Source organism: Corvus brachyrhynchos, unplaced genomic scaffold (assembly GCF_000691975.1).
Source record: "Corvus brachyrhynchos isolate BGI_N302 unplaced genomic scaffold, ASM69197v1 scaffold32, whole genome shotgun sequence".
Classification (NCBI taxonomy): Eukaryota; Metazoa; Chordata; class Aves; order Passeriformes; family Corvidae; genus Corvus; species Corvus brachyrhynchos.
Genome location: NW_008237919.1, coordinates 14,922,186 through 14,942,348, shown reverse-complemented (window position 1 = coordinate 14,942,348; position 20,163 = coordinate 14,922,186). Strand labels below are relative to the sequence as shown.

Below are 20,163 nucleotides of genomic sequence, written 5' to 3'. Positions count from 1 at the left end.
TATTTTTATTTTTACCTCAGGGTTAACACAGGGTATAGATTCATCAGATAGCAACCAGTGAAATTGGTAATGTGTCCTCTGTATAAAACAGGCAAGATCAAATTGCAGTTTGGATTTAGTTTCTTTAGGGCAAAAATCACTCCTACCATGGCTTATTACGTGTGGTCAGCCCCTTTGAAGCCAGGTCAATTCATATTTTGGCTCTCACCCTGCAAAATGGCAGTACTTTAATTCTGCTCTGTAACTGCTACACAGAACTCCCTTGTAAACATCTTTTGAATCTAGTTCATAGTCCATGTATTTTCTGTTTCTAGAAAAATCCCACATATCTGTACCATGTGACAGAACATCGTATAGGTACACTTCAGTTACACCAGGGCAGGTATGTCCATCAGTGTGAGCACAAGAAACACCCTGTGCATTACAACAGTGGTCTGTCTTGCCCTCTCTTCTGTCTGGCACTGGGAAGAGCAACCCTGGCCATTTCTCTTGGTTGTCTCCCAGCATCCACAATCATTGGATGCATGTTGCTAGAGGATACATCCATGACCACCTCCCTTTAGTATCTATTTATGGATTTTTTTGACCATGGATTTGTCTAATCCCTTCATGAACATGATGATGCCATATTCTCCTACTGATTTTCTGAGTTTCATTGGCTGGTATCTACTTCTTGTCCCACAGAATCTGTTGAATGATAGACTATATTCATTTCACTCGCCAGCACCTTCATGTTTCCATCATAGCCCCCTGTGCTGGTTTTGGCTGGGGTAGAATTAATTGTCTTCACAGTGGCTGGTGTGGGGCTGTGTTTTGGATTTGTGCTGAACAGTAATTGATAATTGTTAATAATTGATAATAATGGATAATAATAATTTTTGATACTGTAGAGATGTTTTTGTTATTACTGAGCAGAGCTTACAAAGAGCCAAGGCACTTCTGCTTTTTGTACTGCTGCACTGGCAAGGAGAATGGGGTGCCTGGGGGGGTTGAAGGGGCACACCCTGGATATGTGACCCCAGCTGACCAAAGGGATACTCCAGACCATCTGACATCATGCTCAGTAGACAAAGTTGGGGGAAGAAGGAGGAAGGGGGAAACATTTGCAGTGATGGCATTTGTCTTACCAGGTGACTGTCACACATGATGGGGCCATGCTCCTCTGGAGATGGCTGAAAACCTGCTTGCCCATGGGAAGTGATGAATTAATTTTTTTTGGTTTTTCTTTGCTTGTGTGTGCACCTTTTGCTTTCCCTCTTAAACTGCTTTTCTCTCAACCTACAAGTTTCACTTTTCCTCGCCATTCCACCACATTGTGGGGAAGAAGGGTGTAGAGCAAACGGCTTTGTGGTGCTTTATTTCCAGCTGGGCTTAAACTACAGCACCCCCTTCAGTTTTTCCTTCTCCAAGCTAAGTTGTAGCTTTTTGTCTCTTTATGTAAGCAACTGCTCTATCTTTAATCATTTAGTTGCCCTTCTCTAGATCCATAGCTTCTTACCAGCTCAATAAACATGCATTGCCAGGCTACACAGCTCAGCTCAGCCTTGCTGTATTGGGCATCCCTGCCCTGTTTTAATGTGTGGTGTAGTCCTGTCACAGAAGTGTGGTTTTATATCCACTGACTGCAACAGTGACTGCCCTACATTCCCATCCCTGTGATTAAAATAGGAACAGTAGCTCACACTGCATGGGGCAAAGTGTTTTTTCCTTTTAATTGAAAGAATAGGAATAGAAAAGGAAGCTATTTCATTATGTTTTTGAAAGGGATTTGGAGATGCTGGCAATCTCCAGAAAAGCTTCTTTTTACTGCATTTTGTGCCAAACCTGACAAAATTACTGTTTGGCTATGCATTGGCTGCATAATGCAGATTGTGCTTTGTGATTGCTTGGATTAAATCTAGTTTTAAAATATACTTTCCAAACAAAATACAAATTCTCAAGTTGTTTTTCATTTATAGAAGTAACAAAGTCCTTTTAACTTTTCAGTGCTCTTTAAAAACTGACGCTTCTAAAAATGCAAGAAATTTCTGTGTCTTAAAAGTAGGAAGATACTTAGAAGCTTTATTAAACAAAATTATTAACTTAAATGGTTCAGAAGAAGGAAAGAAATGACCTGATTATTGACTTGTTTGACTAAGTGGGTGCTGCAACTCCATGCTGGGGCAACTGATTAGTGACCTGGTTCTGGTACACAGCTTTTACAGCTGTGTTACCCAAGTGGCAGGGATATTATCTTGGCATTCAAAATGCTTCCTGTCCTCTGCCACCAAATGCTGTGTGAATACATGCATGCTACTCAACTCACAGATTTTTCTAGCAAAATTCCATTGGAATAAAGACCTTAAATCAATCTTTTAAAATTTATCCTTTTTTTCCCTAGGTCTCAAATCTGTGCCTGTAGCAGAAGCATAGTATTACTATGCACATCAGCCCAAAGCATGGACGACCCAGGGTAGCTTCATGTCACTCAGTCTCATAGGTGAAAAATGTAGACATCTGTGTGGTGCAAACATCTTTCTGTTCAAACAGAGTATTAGGGTGTCTTCAGCCAGTGAGATGTGTGACCTATTTTATATTTATGCTGTCCTGTAACCCAGTTTCCTGTTTTTTTGCTGGGTCATGATGAACCACATTGCTGAAGAAGGGCTCCTCTGGCCTCCTGGGGTGTCGTTAGAGTGAATCCAAGATACAGAGCCTGAGTGTGGCTCTGATAGCTCGTGGCATGTTCAGTCTCCATAGATTTGCAAACCTTGCCCTGCGGAGTGTACCGTCTTCCCTCAACCTCCTGGCAGGCCTCAGAGCATCCACCATATCCTCCCACTGTCCGTCTGTGAATACACTGCTTTGTGGGCCACTTCTTTTCAGGTGCTTCAAAGTGAAAGACATGAATACATGGATAGCCCCAGACATTTATCCACAACCACCTTGGGGCTGCAGTCAGAGTGCCAGAAGAGGTCTGTGGTGTGGGAGCTTACTCAGAAGGACAGGGACACAGGTCACTCTTCACTTCTGCCAGCCAGATAGTTTACAGCAGATTATTCTCTCCCATGCCCTCCTTGGGCATACTTGGGTGCTTTATGTAGGAGATTTAGCGATGCTTTAAAATGACAACTAGGCCAAAGTGTTGGTGGTGTATGCATTTCTGGCTTTAATGTCCTGCATCTGTTTACCCAAGTCCTTTCCCCCAAAGCTGCTGTTCACTACAGTGTAATAGTTTTGATCCCTTCATACTGTTGCTGCTTCTTGGTGAAGCTTGAAAATATCACAAGGCTAAATGAGATTTTAGTTTACCTTAAAATAGACTCCAGCAGTTCTAAGACAAATGTAGTTTAAATATGGAGCAGAAAAAGGTCTCTCTGGAAAAAACACTTGGATCTCTGCCGGAGCCACTGCAGAGCTACCATTTCTCCATTAGTTCAATATTCAAATGCTAGACTGAAAATGACTCTTGCTCTTCCTTACAAGGACTACTTAAAAATGGAAATTACTCTAAATTGCCAGGCAATAATTTCTCTCAGGGGGTCTGCTACATTTTAATTCTACTTACTTCTCTCTTCTCTCCTATGTACACCATCCTTCAAATGTTCTATTTCCTTAAGGCTGTTTATACTACACCATGAAATTTCTGTGCTCTGTCTGCCAGCAAAAATAATCAAAAGTAGGTGATTGCAGAAACCAGAAGGGATGCCTGTCTTAGCTGGTGCACCTGGCTACAGCATTTATATCAGGTTGGGTAAATTGACCATATGTGAAAGTCCTACCATGGAGTAGGCGCTATAGAGATTTTTCATGATCAGGATAAATAGTTGATTATTTCTCAGATCATAGGTGATATTTTACAACTGTTCTGAGTGAAATAGTGAAGTAGTGAATTTATAATAACCACTTGAATCTTGGAGAAAAAAAACCTCTATGTCCAGCAATGAAAGAGGCTGGAGAGACAAACACAGGTGAGGAGAGCCTGTGGAACGTGATGCATTGAGAGTTTTCCTCTTGAAGCCCTCTATGACTGTCCTCCATGCAGGAAAGGTAAACCCTTTAATCTCTGTAACTTATGCAGTCTTGCTTTCATTTTGGTCTGCTACTAAATTATCTACCTATACACATATGCAGAACACAAGTGAGCCAAATCCTGTTGAAACTTGTACACCTTCAGGACGTGGTACAAAAGTGCCTTCAGAACTTGATACAAAAGTGCAAAACTTCAGTGGTTCCTTAAATCAAATGACTGGCATGAAAATATCTCTAACAGCTATATACTGGGGCACTAGAATTACTGAGAGTAGGAAGGGCAATTTCTTGTTTTTCTAGTTACTAGAAAACTTCAAGAGGGACGATGACATTTTCCATGAGGGAAGAAGGATCAGATCATCCTTTTCACCACCCCACGTGGAAAATGGCCAGTGAACAATTCATTCTGTACTGAACCACAATTTCTTTTGCCACACATTCTGCAATGCTTGAAACCCATAACCTGGAAAGAGCCGCATCCAGCAGAAGCATGTCCTTCATATACTGCATCTCTTTGCATCCTTAAACCTTTCTGGTTTATCTTGATCCACTGAAGTCCAGAGAGTTTCTAGGAGTTGATGCTGAGGTGGATAAATCAAAAAGAGGAAAGGAGTACCAAATTTTTGTGGAGCTGTAAGACATAAATCAGTGTCAATCAATATTCTGTGCGTTTGGAGACACTAATCAATAAGAGGGACAGTATTGCCAAGAATGCCTTAGTTTTCATTAATGTATGAAAAAAGTGAAGGGGGAGAAGGGTTTTTTCTGGTTTTTTGTTTGTTTGCTTTAGGTTGGTATGATGCATTGTCTCTCAGGGAGAAAATTGCAAGTTGTAAATTATGCAGAGCCAGGCAGAGGTGGTCTGTTATGCATTTTTTTCAGGGGAAGAACTAATTTCCTTTCTGTTTCCTAAATGTCTGATTATTTAAAAACTGTGACAGGAAAACATTGATAGGGATTTTGTGCAGGATAAAAAGGAGTGACAAGAAGTAAAGTTGACTGTATAGAAGGTGCTGAATTTTAATACTGAGATCTATATTTCTTTTCTGCTGTTTCAGGTAGCTGTTTGGCAGTTGTCATCCCTGAGGGTTTACTAGGACTGGCCTTATTCTTTTCTTACACTATGGTTAGATAGAGTAGGCAAAGACAATGTGTCAATTTGCAATTAATGACATTAAAACAAGGCTGGGCCAGACACGAAAGTTGTGTTTAGCCTTAAATTTTTGTAAAACTTGTTCAGATAATCTGACTTAAGTGTTGCTATTAGCACAGCTGAATTCATGGAGCGTGTATTCAAAGCAGGCTTTGATATTGCAACTAAATTAAAATTGATTTTGTAATGGGAATATCTGGTATTTTTTCTTACTTAAAAATCTCACTTCAAACTAAGTGGCTTGTGTTTGACAAGTCAAGGAAATCAAATAATTTATATGTGATGGCAGGCGAGATCATAATGAAGATATATATGGACACAAAGTTATCGATAACAATAAAGAAAACATGTAGTACTCACCACATACTGTTCTTTCCTTTGCAGTTGTGCCATTGCTAGGCAACTGAAAATGGATGAATAATAGATTTCAGATGTATATCTGTACACTTATATTAGGCTTCATTTGCAGGCTCATAAAAGGGATTTGTGAAAAACGATCATCTTTCTGATCAGGGTCCAGTATGTCTTTACTGCCAATAAGGACAAGAAAATAGGTTATTTCTAACAGGAACAACTTTTGCTGATAAACAGCACAGTGTACATTTTTTTTTTTTAATGCGGTCTTCTGTTTAGTAACTGAGCATTTTTTCAATTTTTCATGCTTCAATTTTTTAGTCACCATATCGTGACATTGTACAAGCTATGCATCCCATAGTCAATTAAATCATCATTGGTGAATAATCAGTAACTACATTTAAAAATATTAGTAAAATTTCCTTCAGTAGGGATTATATGTAGTTCTAACAGGTGGAAACTCTTTACTAAAGTAAATAATCTTATGACCTCTGTCATTTAAAATCAAGTTACTCAATTCCAAATGCATTTTCTACATGCTTCAGCAAACACTTAAATTCTTATTTCCAGGTATGTTAAAAAATAAGGACAGAGAGACTGCTATAGGAGTATTAAAAGTAGCTGACAATTCATGTTTTCTCTGCAGCCTTCTGCTCCTTCAAAAAAGGGGAAAAAAGGAAAAAAAATCTAGTCCCTTGATAATTAGTACCCTTTGTCAAAGCTTCAGTTACAGTTTGATGAAAAAATATTCCTAAATGTCAAGAACCATGCAGTCTGATAAATATGGATGACATTTAAAAAGCAGAGGAGGCTGTTTCTAGAAAAGCAGAAGAGGCAAAAAGAAATGTAATATGTATTTATGTTGAGAAATAATTTTTTTACCATGTATTCTCCTCATATATTGACTATTTTGTACTCCTAGTTCTATTTTTCGTGATGACTGTGATCCCTTTGTCTTACATCAAATGCCTAATCTGCATTTTGCAGTGTTTCTTCAGTGGAAAACTACATTTGAATGACCCAGGCCTTTCCACTTGTAATCACTCAGTATAATTGATTGAAAAGACAGAGTCAGAGAACCCTCCAAATATTTTAATTTTTCAGTGTCGCTTAAATTTAGCAAAAAAATGACACCCTGAGAAAATGAAATGGCATGTACTCATAAATTGCTAACTGTGTGATACAGATCAGTCACAGCCCTCAGTGATTACTTTTTAAACAAGTCTGTCTCACAAGCATATTCAAAGGAATTGACTTGCTGAATGTTAACAAACTGAAGGGGAAGATCTTTTGCTTCTAACAAGTTTGAAAACTTTCTTGTTGGGAAGTGTTTTTCAGCAGGTTGGAGCAGAAATCTGGTTCTCCTGATTACCCGGGCTGGGTGTGACAGTACCTCCTACTACAGTCTTTGTCAGAACAACGCTCAGTAAGCAAGCTGTAACAGAATGGAAGATTGTCATGGAATAAATAGCTAATTGAAAAGTAATGTGCAATGAGAAAAGATGAAGTTCCCAAGCTTCTCAATGTCAGGGTTAGAAACATGCGTCAGTGTGTTGCAATGACAGAATGAGAGACGGGCTGTAATGAATTCACAATCTTCATTGCCTGGTTTATCATCCTGCCAGAGCCAAGACCATTAAGAATGTAAATGCAGTCAAACAGTAAGGCACCATTTCATCCTGCATTGACAGGATCCAGGTACTGTACCTCTTCTGACTTTATTTTTCAAGAGATGGCAGTAGAAACAGCCAACAGGTCCCATCCAGACTCTTAGTGGTAGCATACCTGGACTACACTGCCTGGTGACTACCTGTCACGGCAGCCCTTACTGCATGAGGCACCTGTGAGCAGCTCAACCAAATCTACTTTTATCAAACTTCAGTAGATACAAACAAAAAAAGTAGCCTACCATATTACAAAAATCTACTGAGAAATTTTATTTCTGGATCAATTTTATAATGTCCAAAACTGTGTTTGACTTATTTATGAATGTCAGATATGTGTCTTTCCTATTTAATTGCAATATATGATAATCTGAAAATAAATATCTCTCAGACTGTCTTAACAAGATCTGTCTTAACAGATCTTGACCCTTATAATATAGAGGTCTTGAGATAGCTTTCAGATGAAGTCAGTAATATAGAGCAAATTCATCTCAGATATCAAATTGCAACTTTCATATATGTTGAAATACCATGAGTTTACATAGTAATCTGAGAGATTTTGAACAGCTCATTAAAATTGCTGTCCTTTAGCCAGCTCTATGGTTTCCATCTATTAGATTCGTTATCTCAGATATGTCTCCAACACTGACTGCTTGGACTCCATATTACTTTGCACTTCTGAACTAATATGATATAAATTCTACAGTAACGAGGACTGAGAGACCTGCACAAAAATTATGTACGAGATCTGCTATGTGAGCATCTGTATTCCATCCCTAAACCCTTGAGTAGCTCAATTCACTTGGTGCCAATATGCAGATCACAGAGGTTCCCCTTTTCTCAGCTTTTCAAGGCAAATGGATGGTTTTGAGCTTATTGCAAGACTGTATTTGTCCCCAGACTATCCTCACTGATGCATGCTGAAGGGAAAGAAGAGCTGTTGTCATAGTAGTGCTTCTCTTTGGACCGAGGGATACAGTCTGGCCTCAGCTAGAAAGATGATGCCCTACTAACAAACATCCTTTAAAAGAGGGATTAAAATTAAAGGGCACTGAAAAGGTGCACAAAACCCTATAAAATGAAAGATACACACACAGGTTTGTATTTTTTTAACTGACAAATGAGGAGAAAGATGCAGAAAGAGAAAAAATATTGGCAGTATTAAGTTTGTGGAAAGACACAAATCCTGAAACCCTCTCACCCAGCAGGTATCCAGTAGTGGTTCTGTGTTTCTGAGAAAACACAGATGTTCTGCCAGCAGCCCACTAACGTACAGAGGTGTGACATTTTGCTGCAGTGCATGGCGTTTCATCACCTGCACTATGAGAAGGTCCTGAAATAAGGCCTTCAGCCACCAGTTTCAGCTGTGCTCCTAGTTACTATTCTGTCCTGTTTCTGGTGAAATCAGGGGAGCTATTGCCACTGTTTTCAGGGGTACCAGAATTAGGCCTTTTGTGACCCGTGTCCTGCAGTTAAACAATACATCTGTATATTCAGGTCATTTTGTTTACAGGCTTAGTCACAGTATGGCTAACTTAAATGTCCTGCAGCACAGACAAAATAATTTTAGGCTGTCTATTAAAAGCAGTGATATATCTGCACTCATACACAACTGCTACAGCAGTTGTTCAGAATATATATACTGTATTTTAAGTCACAACCTTGCTTATAAAAATTTTCTCTGCCCTTGTGTAGTGTGTTGTGTTAGTTGTGGGCTTTTGTTTTCATTGTTGATTTCTCAAGTGAGCTTTCCTTCTTGCACTGGACTGTTTGATATGCACAGCACAGCAGTAGCTTTAACTGGGATGGTAGTTATACAGAGAGAAATGCAGTGTTGTCATCTCCCTTCCTTCTGGAAGGGCTTTGCAAAAATTGCTTTTCATGAAAAAAAACCATGGTATCTTCTTAAGGGTGTTGGAATTCAAGTAGCAAAACACTAGACTGAAGGTTATTTAAAATGTAATCCCTTTGTTTAAATATTCACATCCCTTAAAAAGAAAAATTCATAAAAGCAATGAATGGTTAAAAATTAATAAAATTTAACTTTTTCAGGTGCCATAGATTCTGTTTCATAAAACTATGTATTTGAGAATGAAAGCCATCTGATATTTTTAGCATTGTCATTTTTTTCTAAGGCAAATGTAAGAATATCTTTGTCTTCAGGAATAGCACTTCAGCATGAACTTTGAATCCCAACCCCCAGCCATCAGCTTCTTCCTAGATTAGCTGAGTGCATTGGGTCTATTTAACCATTAGCTTTTATTGAAGGATAGATGAATATCAGTCCCTGAAGAATAGTGGATTAGCTACTGCCTTGTAGCAAAGCATTTTCTCTTTTCACTCCACAATAGGTCTGCTATAAGCACAGCTTTTCATGATACAACTAGCAAGTAAAGTGGCAGATCTGGAGAAGAAAATGGAAATCTTTTGGAAAAAAAGAGTCTTAATGTGCAAGGCTTTTGCTTTCATTTTAGTAACCTTAGAATAAGGTGATCTTTCGAGAATAGACTTTTATGATAAAAGGATTTGAATAATGCTAAACCGGTCAAAAGTGTGTACTAGTGAGTTTTAAACAACATATGTTTAGTAGCATATAGAAAAGTCATAGCATCTCTTAGGAAAAAAAAGAAGACTCCAAAATCATTGAAATATGAAATACGGCAATATAAACCCTAAAACAAAGAACAGCAAAAACTTTATGGAGAATACTTATGGTAAATGAATTTATAAATTTCTGTTGCTGCATCTTAAGTTTATCCCACTTATTTTCCCTTATTCTTTCTCTCCACAGAAGGCCAACTGAAATTACATCAATTTAAGAAAAAAAGATGAGTCAGAATTACTGGCTTTTTTCCTTTATTTAAAAATATCTGTGTTTACACTGAAAGATATTAAGGCCATATTCTCTTCCATGTTAGCTCTCAGCTAAAGTTCACACAGGTCTTGGATTTTTCTTTTAAATTTGAAAGGATATTCTTAAAACAGCGTAAATAACTCTCTATGTTTTCTTCAACAGAGAGCTAACAGAGGGAGGAAGGGAGCTACAGATGCTTATGGCTCAGTCCATGATAACCACAGGACGAAAAACCTTCAACACAGACAACAGATGATGTACAGGTCAAAAAACCCCAGCTCTCCGGGTATTATAATATCTTTTTCTACCTTTTAAGTATTGTGACCCTTCAAATTAAGTAACTTTGTATTTTAGTTAGAGAAAAAAACCCCACAGGTTCGACAGTTTGCATCAGAGGCAGAGAAACATGAGAGAGCCTCAGGAACACAGTGCAGTGCATTTTCACAGACTCCAGCAATGATCAAGAGAGGTGACTACATCCCAGTGGTGGAAAAACGGGGTTCAGAGGAAATTTTCAGGAAGGAAAATAGACTGATATCCTGGGTTTGTTTCTCTGGCAGCTTGTCTTCACACATGACAAATTATAATTTTTTCACAATAAAAGTTACCAATGTGCCAGCTTTTTAAAAAGTCAGCATTCAGAAGTGAAAGACGGAAGAGAGCAATGGTTCAGCTGACCAGTTATGTACTCAGGGATGCTGGATGGGCTCTCATATAATATGAGAACTCCTCTGGTCCTGTATGAAATGCCAATTGCTGTGTCATTTTCTTTGCACATTCACAGCACTGGTACCTTTGCTGGTCACTCCATCCTTTTCTTCTTGATGAAAATACTGAAAGTAGAAACCTCTCAAAGAAATAAAGAAGACAAATGTCCAGATCCATACTGGGAAGGGAATTATCTCTCTCTGGATGTAAAGAGAGAATTCCTGTGGCATCCTAAGGTCTCGATCATTTTCTGTAATCAACCTAAAGTCAAAGACCTGGTCCTAATCCACTTGATCCTCATGGCCTTGGAATCTAAAGCCCAGTCTAATAGCACAGTTGCCTTTTAGAAATATTTGGTTTCTGTTTCTTTATAAAGACTTGACAAACCAGAGGCTGCTGATCTAGTATCATAGGTTGATTCCAATAGCAGGCTGTCTTTCACAAGGTGAGTTATAAGACATTCAATTAAAATAGGCAGAATCTGTCAATACATTATAAATAAAAACTCAGGCTTACAAATATACTATTTGATCCAATTTCTGTGTAATCTTACCCTTTTTCTTGTGTGCTGTGGATACAAAACCAAAACAAAATGGCCAAACCCTCTTTTTGCTTGCTGCATAAAAATAAATGTAGTAAAGAGGTTACTTTGGTGGTTTAGGGACATATGGTTGACTTAATGTTTGCAGTTTCTTGCTTAGCTTTAGTTAAGTCCATAGTTGAGGAAGTCCAAAGTTCATCTTGCACGGTAAATACTGGACTGTGATTAGGCAAGCCTGCATGTGGCAGAGGAGGAAAACCACATTATAATAATATTTCAAGTGGCAGAACAGTGAAATTCGAGTGCCCACTTTTAAAGCCATTTGCCACAGAGTGTTAAACTACATTTGGAGCAGCAGAGCAGTGTGTCAGAGAGATGGAGACAGAAGTGGGTAGCTATGTCCTGGATGATATTTTCACCTAGAAAGCAATTGAGTCCTGCTCAGAAGCTCTCCCATCACATCTGGCTTCTCACCTTCCACAGTGTGGCAACCCTCAGCCCAATCCTGAACAGGATCTCTGAAGGAAACCATGTTGGGAGGTAGAAAAACATCTAGATTCAGATGGGCTCAGACCTCTGTTTACCGACCTCAGTCTGACTGATAGTGTAGAAATGTTTGTAAATTCATTCACTGGATCTAACCCACCTGCACATCAGAAGCACAAAAGCTTGCTGAGGTCCAAAGACAAGCCAGAGCTATTATGCAGTATATCTGTATATCAGCCTAGGCTTTACTCTGAACTAGTGTGTAGGACTAATCTGCTTTCCAGGTGAATGAAATTCGAGTTAAACTTACCTATAGTGCTAGAGTGAAGGGTAGCCGTTAAAAACAGAAGGATAAAGAGAGTGTTACTGTCCGTGCAATGAGTATTACAGTATCAGAATGGGGTATCACTGATGAAAAAGAGTTCAATACCTTCCAGAATGTACTTGTGTTGCCTTGTGACTGATTAAAACCCAGACAGTGAATAAAGCAGACCTTCTTTGGACACTGGCGCTGTGGCTTTGGATGTTTCTCAATGCCAGAAAGTGGTAGTAGAGCCTTAATTCCATAAAGGCTCCAAGGTCTACTTATTTCATCCTCATGGACAATCAAAGAGTTACTAATCCACGAGATCAGATCACAACCAGAACAGAGTTTCATTTCATAGTATCAAAGTGGTTTGGGTTGGAGGGGTCCTTAAAGAATATCTAGTTCAAATCTGCTTGCCATGGGTAGGGATGCCTTTCACCAGACCGGATTGCTCCAACCTTGCCTTGAACACTGCCACTCTCAAACTGTGACACTAAAGGCTGAGAATATACAGCAGTATTGATCAATAATAAACAACAATTTCATTTTTTAAATGCTAGAAACTCCACTTCCTGACACGTATAAACATGTTTTAGCTTGGAAGAAAATGCAAAAACATTAAAATATTTACTTCAGAAGGCAAAAGAATTGCAGTAGACTGATGCAGAGACTGCTAGCCTCAGAAAAATAAGGCAATACATTATCCCATTCCTTCTCTTCTTTGGTGGCAGCCACAGGACTCATCAGCTAGTGACAGAAACATTTCTAGTGACATCTGGCTCCTTGGCTTATTCCTCTGGCAGCTCTGGAGTCGCCTTTAGGCTTGAAACGTAGTTAATTTATTGATGGACTGCCTACTACTCCAAATTACTTGATAAGAATCGTTATAAAACACTGGATGCACATGAAAATTTTTACAGTTGTATCATAATCCCTTTGTCCAATACAGCTGACATTTCTAAGCTTGAATGTTGGAATGTTGGAAAACTTTGTGTACATTATGTCACAGATCTGTGATGAAACATGGCAGATTTTTGTAAGTACATTTCAGCTGTGTGTATCAGTTTCCTCAGCCATGCATTGCTCTGAAGCCAGTATTTTTGTCTAAGAGCTCTACTGCACAAAATACAGTGGAGACAGTATAATGGAAAAGCTTAAAGGGACTACACTGCCAAGCAGCTAGAACAATCAAGTGTCTGTAAAATAACTAGCTGCTATATTAATTTTTGAACTTCAGAAGGCACTGGGTTAATCAAAAAGGCAGGCACTATGGTAACTAACATGACATTTACTGTTATCTCTGTTGTGTTCTTTGGTGAACACAATTTGTGAATTTTCCATCAATTTAGATACCAACACAGGTTATTTGCTCATGCAGGAGCCACACACCCATTTTATCATCTTTTCCCTAAATTTGCATCCTCCTTTGCAAGCTTTGATGAGTTTCATTAATTCCAGGGACTCAGGGGGAAAGAGAGAGACCTTCTTGAAGCATTTGCTGGCAGCTTATATGTCTGAGATTCTCCTGAAGCAATTGCGAACAACTGATTCAACTTCCTTGGTGTTCTCTAAGTCAGTTGTTCAGAATTCTTGATCCTAGCCTTAGGACTGCAAAGATTAAACCTCTCTAGCTTAGAAGGAGCCAGGTAGGAATATTGGCCTGTTACCAGTGCCTCACTGGCTGAGGAGCTTAATCTTTTTTTTTTTTCCCTTTTTAGATTTTTTTCCTTATTATTCTCCCTAAAAAAATACCTCACTTAATTATCCCTGTGCCATCTGGCAAAATACCACCACACTGATTAACTCAGTCTTTGGCATAATATGTTGAAGCCCCTGAAGCCAGTGATCTGGAACAGGAACATTGACATGTTCCATGCTGTACTCCTTGCTGCACCTTGGGTATGTGCTTTTTTAATATGTATGTTTGGAGATAAAGTCTTGTAAATGCATGTTTGAACAACACTCTCAGGCGCACATTGTGATTATTGGGGCTGACCTGTGCAGGGCCAGGAGCTGGACTTTGATGAATCTGGTGGATCCCTTCCAACTCAGAATATTCTGTGATTCTGTATTTATTTTTCCTAGAAAATGATATAGCTTCCATGTAGTGGATGTGCAAACTGCAAAGCCTCTATGCTTTCAAGATATGCAAGGAATTTTTAAATCTACTCAATATAATTAGTTTAACCCTGCAGTCCAACATAAAACAGGTTAAAGGTTGAACACAGTCAGAGCAAGTCAACTAAACGTAGCACTGTGTCTACTAAGGTAAGAATACTGACTTGCTGACAAATCCGTTCTACACGGCAACATCCTCAGGAATTATGATACTCCTCACAACAGTGATATGCATCCCCAGTCCCCTGTCCTGTCGTCCCTGCAGTCCCTAGTATTTCACACTAGCATGGATACTGAGGGCTTGAGCCACTATGATGGCACCCAGTGAAATACAGGCTGGGAAACTCTTGCTAGGTAACAGAGTTCTAGGTAACATTCTGCCCAGGGAATTAAAGTCTGTAGGAAATGCTACTCAGCTCTTAATTCGCAGCACATACTTCCAAAAATAGCATTTAACAGAGAGCCGTATTTGGGATTGTGCTCCAAAATTAACTGATGCGAAGTAAATCCATGCATATATATTAGTTTTGATTAAACTGACATAGCCACCAACATTTTCAGTAGTAATAGTTCAAATCTGAAACTTTACCATAGTTTAATTATGTTATATCTGTTTCCTACTCATCCCCAAATCCATGCAAAGCAGCATCATTAATTAGCCTGCCCACTGCAAATGCTAACAAGGTCACTGATTGATAACAGAGCCTTCTCAGTGTAAGCTGTGAAGTCTGAAACATCATTTCAGGTAAGATCAGATGGACTATGTCCCTCACTACTTTCAGAATTGTTCTTTGTCACTGCTCTTTCCCACCACAAAAATTTCAGTAATTTAATTCAGAAATGTTTCAGTAATATACAAGACACAAATCAAAGAATCACACAATATACTGCATTGGAAGGGACCCACAGTGATCATCAAATCCAACTCCTGACCCTGAATGGGACCATCCCCAAGAGTTATACCATGTGCCTGAGAGTGTTGTCCAAACTCTTCTCTGTCAGGCTTGGTGTTGTGACCACTTCCTTGGGGAGCCTATTCCAGTGCCCAGTCACCCTCTGGGTGAAGAACCTTTTTCTAATACCCAACCTGAACCTCCCCAACACAACTTCAGGCGATTCCCTGAGGTCCTGTCACTCGACACCAGAAAGAAGGGATCAGTGTCTGCCCCACCTCTTTCTTCTAACTGCAATGAGGTCTCCCCTCAGTCTCCCGTTCTCCAGGCTGAACAGACCAAGTGCCCTCAGCCATTCCTCATATGGCTTCCCCTCCAGACCTTTCACCATCCTTGTTGCTTCTCTTCTGGATGGTCTCTAATAGCCTCATGTCTTTTTTTATATTGTGGCACGCAAAACTGCCCCCAGCACTCAAGGTGAGGCTGCCCCAGTGCAGAGCAGAGCGGGACAATCCCCTCCCTTGCCCGGCTGGCGATGCTGTGCCTGATACACCCCAGGACAGGCTTGGCCTTCTGGAAAACAGTTTCATGAGCTCTCTTTCTAAAATGACACTTTTTCATTTTATGCAGTTCAGACTGGTATGTTCTGATCTTTGGAATTTAAATCAGATCTTTTTGAAAACATACATGAAATTTTCATTCAATAAAACACACTAAATGGATGCTAGAAATGTATTATAAATTTAAATTTTCAATTCTAGCATATGAGAATATACTTTACTCATAGAAGACATTGCAGTCACTTCTAAATTTGTGAAAATTGACAATGTGCTTGAATTTGGTACCTTATCAGAATAAAGGGACAGAAGAAAGAAAATGCAACCTGTGAAACAAATGTCCTTCTATCTCTTTATGTAAAAATATAAGATGAGGATTCAGATGAGGATTAACATTAAAATCCTAGCTTGATTCGTACCCCCTGTTTTCCTGATCAAAGGAAAATACCCTCATTAAATAGGCAGCAACCCTGGAGATTTGCTCTTTCCAGCCCCTTGCTCCATGTATTTCTGGCATTGCTGTGACCAGAAGACATGAAAGCATGAAGGCTACTCTAACTGATACTCAACTAGTAATAAGTAGTAAGAGAAGCTGCGATTTTAATTAAAATTTAACTCTCATCAACAATCAGTATCAGGTACTCACAGACAACATCAATCAATCGATCACTCATAATTGGTGTTATTCTCAGCTAATTGCTGTACAGTTCTCAATGTAAAAAATAAGCAGATTCATGAGAACATGGATGTTGTGGGATGCCAACCAATAATCTTCCAGGGAAATGGTGAAAATATTCAGTGGAGCAGTTCTACAAGTGATGATGGACACAATAATAAGTGGAAACAATAAAATTAAAAGCAGTGGGATAAGATTTGACCATTATGTGTATAGAAACATAGGCGGCTGTTTAGCATGCCATTCTCATTGAGGCTCAGCAGTGACTTCTGACAGCAGAGAGGTTCAGAATGTTACATTTCTGGTAGGTCTTGACAATTTTAAAGGTATTTATCTACCTTCAAAGGTATCCATTTTATATTAGTTCTATTTAAGTCTTTTCTCCATTGATTGCAGTCTCACTGGCTCACACTAAAGAAGTGTAGTGCTTTGCAATCAAAATATAGAGCCATAAAAAGGTCAAAATTACAAATAATTACAATAATTTGCAAAATTACATTAAAACTTCAAATCCTGATGACCTACTCAGTGAAAAAATAAATTGTAATACTAAATGTAAAATGCACAACAGGATTCCACTCTCTTGACAAGAGGCCCAAAAAGATTTTCCAAAATGATCCCATAATTACAGAGTAAAATGTAGTACAGAGTTTTATGTAAGAGAAAAGTAAACTGGCAAAGTTGTTAATTTAAAAGTCGAGAAATAGAGTTATGTTCCTGCACGACCCTGGAGAAACAAACTGTAATTGACCCTTCCCTGAGAAATTGGAGTGGACTAGGTGACCTCCAGAGGTCTCTTTTAGTTTCATCTATTCTGAGATTTCAAATACAGCCCCTCTGCACAAGAATTATATATTTTGAGTTAATTACAAGGTTTCATGCTATTATTTTCCCCAAGAATCCCGACCTGTTCAAGAGACTGATGTAAAGCTCACTGAAGGCCACAGCAGTTTTTCCAATGGACTTCAGTATGCTCTAAATAAAATCCACAATTCATATGATGGATGTTGTCTCTCAAATGAGGGAAATAGTCTGACTTTTGTTTTGAAATAATAATTATCACAGCAGTACAGAGCAAGACAGCAAGGAGTACAATTGCTGTCAATGCAAATATTATTTATCAATGGATAGAACATTAAACAAATTAATTAATTTGTAGTTAAACAATATATTAAATACTTTTTAAATTCATTTCTCAGTATGTGAAGCCTTGCATTTATATCTGTATTCAATATATGACATTATCTGATCTTCCCATTGTGAATCAGGGCTTGTTCTGCCTTACTACAGTAACAATTTAAAATAACTTCTTTACCTTCAACTGAACTATTCCCAATTTATTCTGATATGAACTGGGCCATAATCAGGGAGGAATCAGCTGCACTGTTATCTCTGTCATCCTGGTTTAGTGCAGAAAACATGGAAGTTGGTCCTGGGATTTGTTAAAGATTTGCAGTGCTTTGAGCTGCCAACAGAGCATTCAATGCTGAAAAAGCTTTGCTTCTGTGGAAGGCAAAAAGGAATTGCCTCTGTGAAAATAAGGAACAATAAAGTATTTATTCTTTGATAGCTGCTTATTTTTTTACTTTGCCTTTTGATTGTTTTGCTTACATGACAGTTCTTTCTCTGCCCACTGTACTAATGTGACATCTGTTCCATCTTTGGGGATCCACCTCTGTCCAGTGAGTGGCATTTTAAGAAATTATGTTTTTCCATCAGTTTTTGTCTCTATTAAAACACTAGTTTAAATAATATTCAGTTAAAAAAAAACCCACACCAAAAAGCCAAGGAATTATGGATTCTAGACTCCAGGAAACTGGGCAACTGGAGAGCAATTACTGAGTCTTGAAAAAAAATTCTTTACTGCAGAATCCACAGTTTACTTTCTGGATTTGAGTGAAATTAATTTGTTTTTATCTTTTGGCTTTGTAGTCATTTTGTGGAAAGTCTGAGTGAAGTGTCAAAGGTAGAAGAAAGCACCTTAGCTTGCTTCAGACTCATCTCCTTCTGTTTCCCATGATTCCTTACATTGACTAATTGAGCTTAGCTCAGCTCAGGTGTTCTTTGCAGAGAGACCATTAATCTGCCCTGTAACTTTGTAGTCAAAAGCAACAGACCCTCAAAACCCGACTGTGGTCTCTGGCGGGTATGTGGAGTGGGTCTGTAGTAATGGGAGCAGCTGCTACCGAGTGCCACTTTCACAAAAAGCTGGCATTTTCTAAGTTTGTCGACGACTTAATTGACCATTACAAAAGCCTTCGGAAATAAGCTTAATGCTACGTAGAAGCACCAAAAGTATGTTAAAGCCTCAACTGAGGCAATTTTTAAAATTTCAATGTGGTGAGGAGGCTGTGCATCTTTTGCTAGAGGATCAAGGCTTTTTTTCTTGGAAAAGAATACAAGTTTTTGTCTTCAGGATATCGTGAATCTAGAAGTAATGAAAGTTTTAAGGCTAATGGTCTTTTGTCTAGAGGGAATATATTGTATTTCTGTCTTGTATAAACAACACTTATATGCCAGTTATATAATAACTAAAAATTTCTGACCAGAAGTGTCAATGCTCGCTAGCTTATCTCACTTCTGGATAAAGAGATTAAGATACTGAAATAGAATTCCCTGAGTAGCAATAAACTAAAATTGCATCACATTTTATTTTGATGACACATTGTATTATTTCAGTTGCCTTTTCACCTTCCTAGTGGAACAGTTGCCTTTGAAAGACTGAGTCATATGATGAAAAGCAAGAAACATATGACCTCAGACAGAAGATAGTTCAGAGTCAGAAAAAATAAACAAGAAACCTCATTTTTTATGAATTACAAACAATAAACTATTGCTGGTATTAAATAGTGTAATCTTAACCTTGAACATGTACAGAATTCCAAGAAAACTAAGAGGTAGAAAAACTGGAAAATGTATTCGTATTAACTTTTGAATAAGTAAGTTCACAGGTCCACTGTAGTATTTTAGTTTGCTGTCAAAACTGCAGCCAGAAACAGAGCTGTTAGCCCAGGAGCTACAGGAGCCTGCTAGCTCATCTTTTGATTTTGTTCCTAAATGAAATAACTTCTATTACCAGGAAAATTTAAGTCAAATTTCTTAAAATAGGAAGTGTTAAGTCTACAATAGGAAAAAATCATGAGTTGTTTTCAAAGTGGTCTAGTAATGGGTTATATTACCGGCACTTATGCACTATGTGTGATACTTGCTCTGTGCCTGATTTTGCATCATCATGTCACAGCAACACCTTTGCAGAGACTTTCCATTTGTAAGAAGAAATAGGAGTGGAAATGGCTAGATACTGATGTTCAGCAGCTCCCAACCTGTCCAAAACCTTCCCGATGGATTAAAAAAGTTCGAAGATCGTCTTTACATGGATTGCAGCACAGTCTGTGTAAGGTAAGTCTTCATTTGGTTGAAGATCATAAGTAGAGCTATCCAAGAAAAACTATAATACATATATACATCTGTTTTTATTAGTTTGGTCCTTCCCAACCGCTGTGACAGACCTCAAAGATAGGGCAAAAGTCAGGTGAAAAAAAGGAAATCCTGATCTGTGTTTGCACCATGGGCAAGAGCTAATAAGTAGCAGTCTTGGGTTAGTAAAGAAAAGAAGAAAGCAAGAAGTTGGAGACAGTAAGGTCTTCTCCAATCAACCAAGAGCTGTGATGGTTGATATAATTTAATTATTGGTTTAGACAATCACTGGACAGAATTTGATTTAAATTATCAGTAATTTAGAACATACTATTCTGCTGTATCTTCTCTTTCTCATTAACAAATCTGGATGCAGGGATCATTCATAGCTTATTGGCTTGCCCCCAGGAAAGGCATGGTTTTC

At 38.5% G+C, this 20,163-nt stretch overlaps 1 long non-coding RNA gene across 2 annotated transcripts in view; it reads left to right on the top strand.

Annotated features, from left to right (window-relative positions):
- Positions 1 to 874: 874 nt before the first annotated feature.
- LOC108446496 overlaps positions 875 to 20,163 on the top strand; it is a 36,055-nt gene continuing 16,766 nt past the window's right edge. The window contains exons 1-2 of one of the 2 annotated variants that reach the window (XR_001861708.1): positions 875 to 10,322; positions 19,564 to 19,721. This is a non-coding gene — a long non-coding RNA (uncharacterized LOC108446496). Of the gene's footprint in view, positions 10,323 to 15,224; positions 19,722 to 20,163 lie in introns of those variants that run through there. The other variant, XR_001861707.1, reaches the window with a different exon arrangement.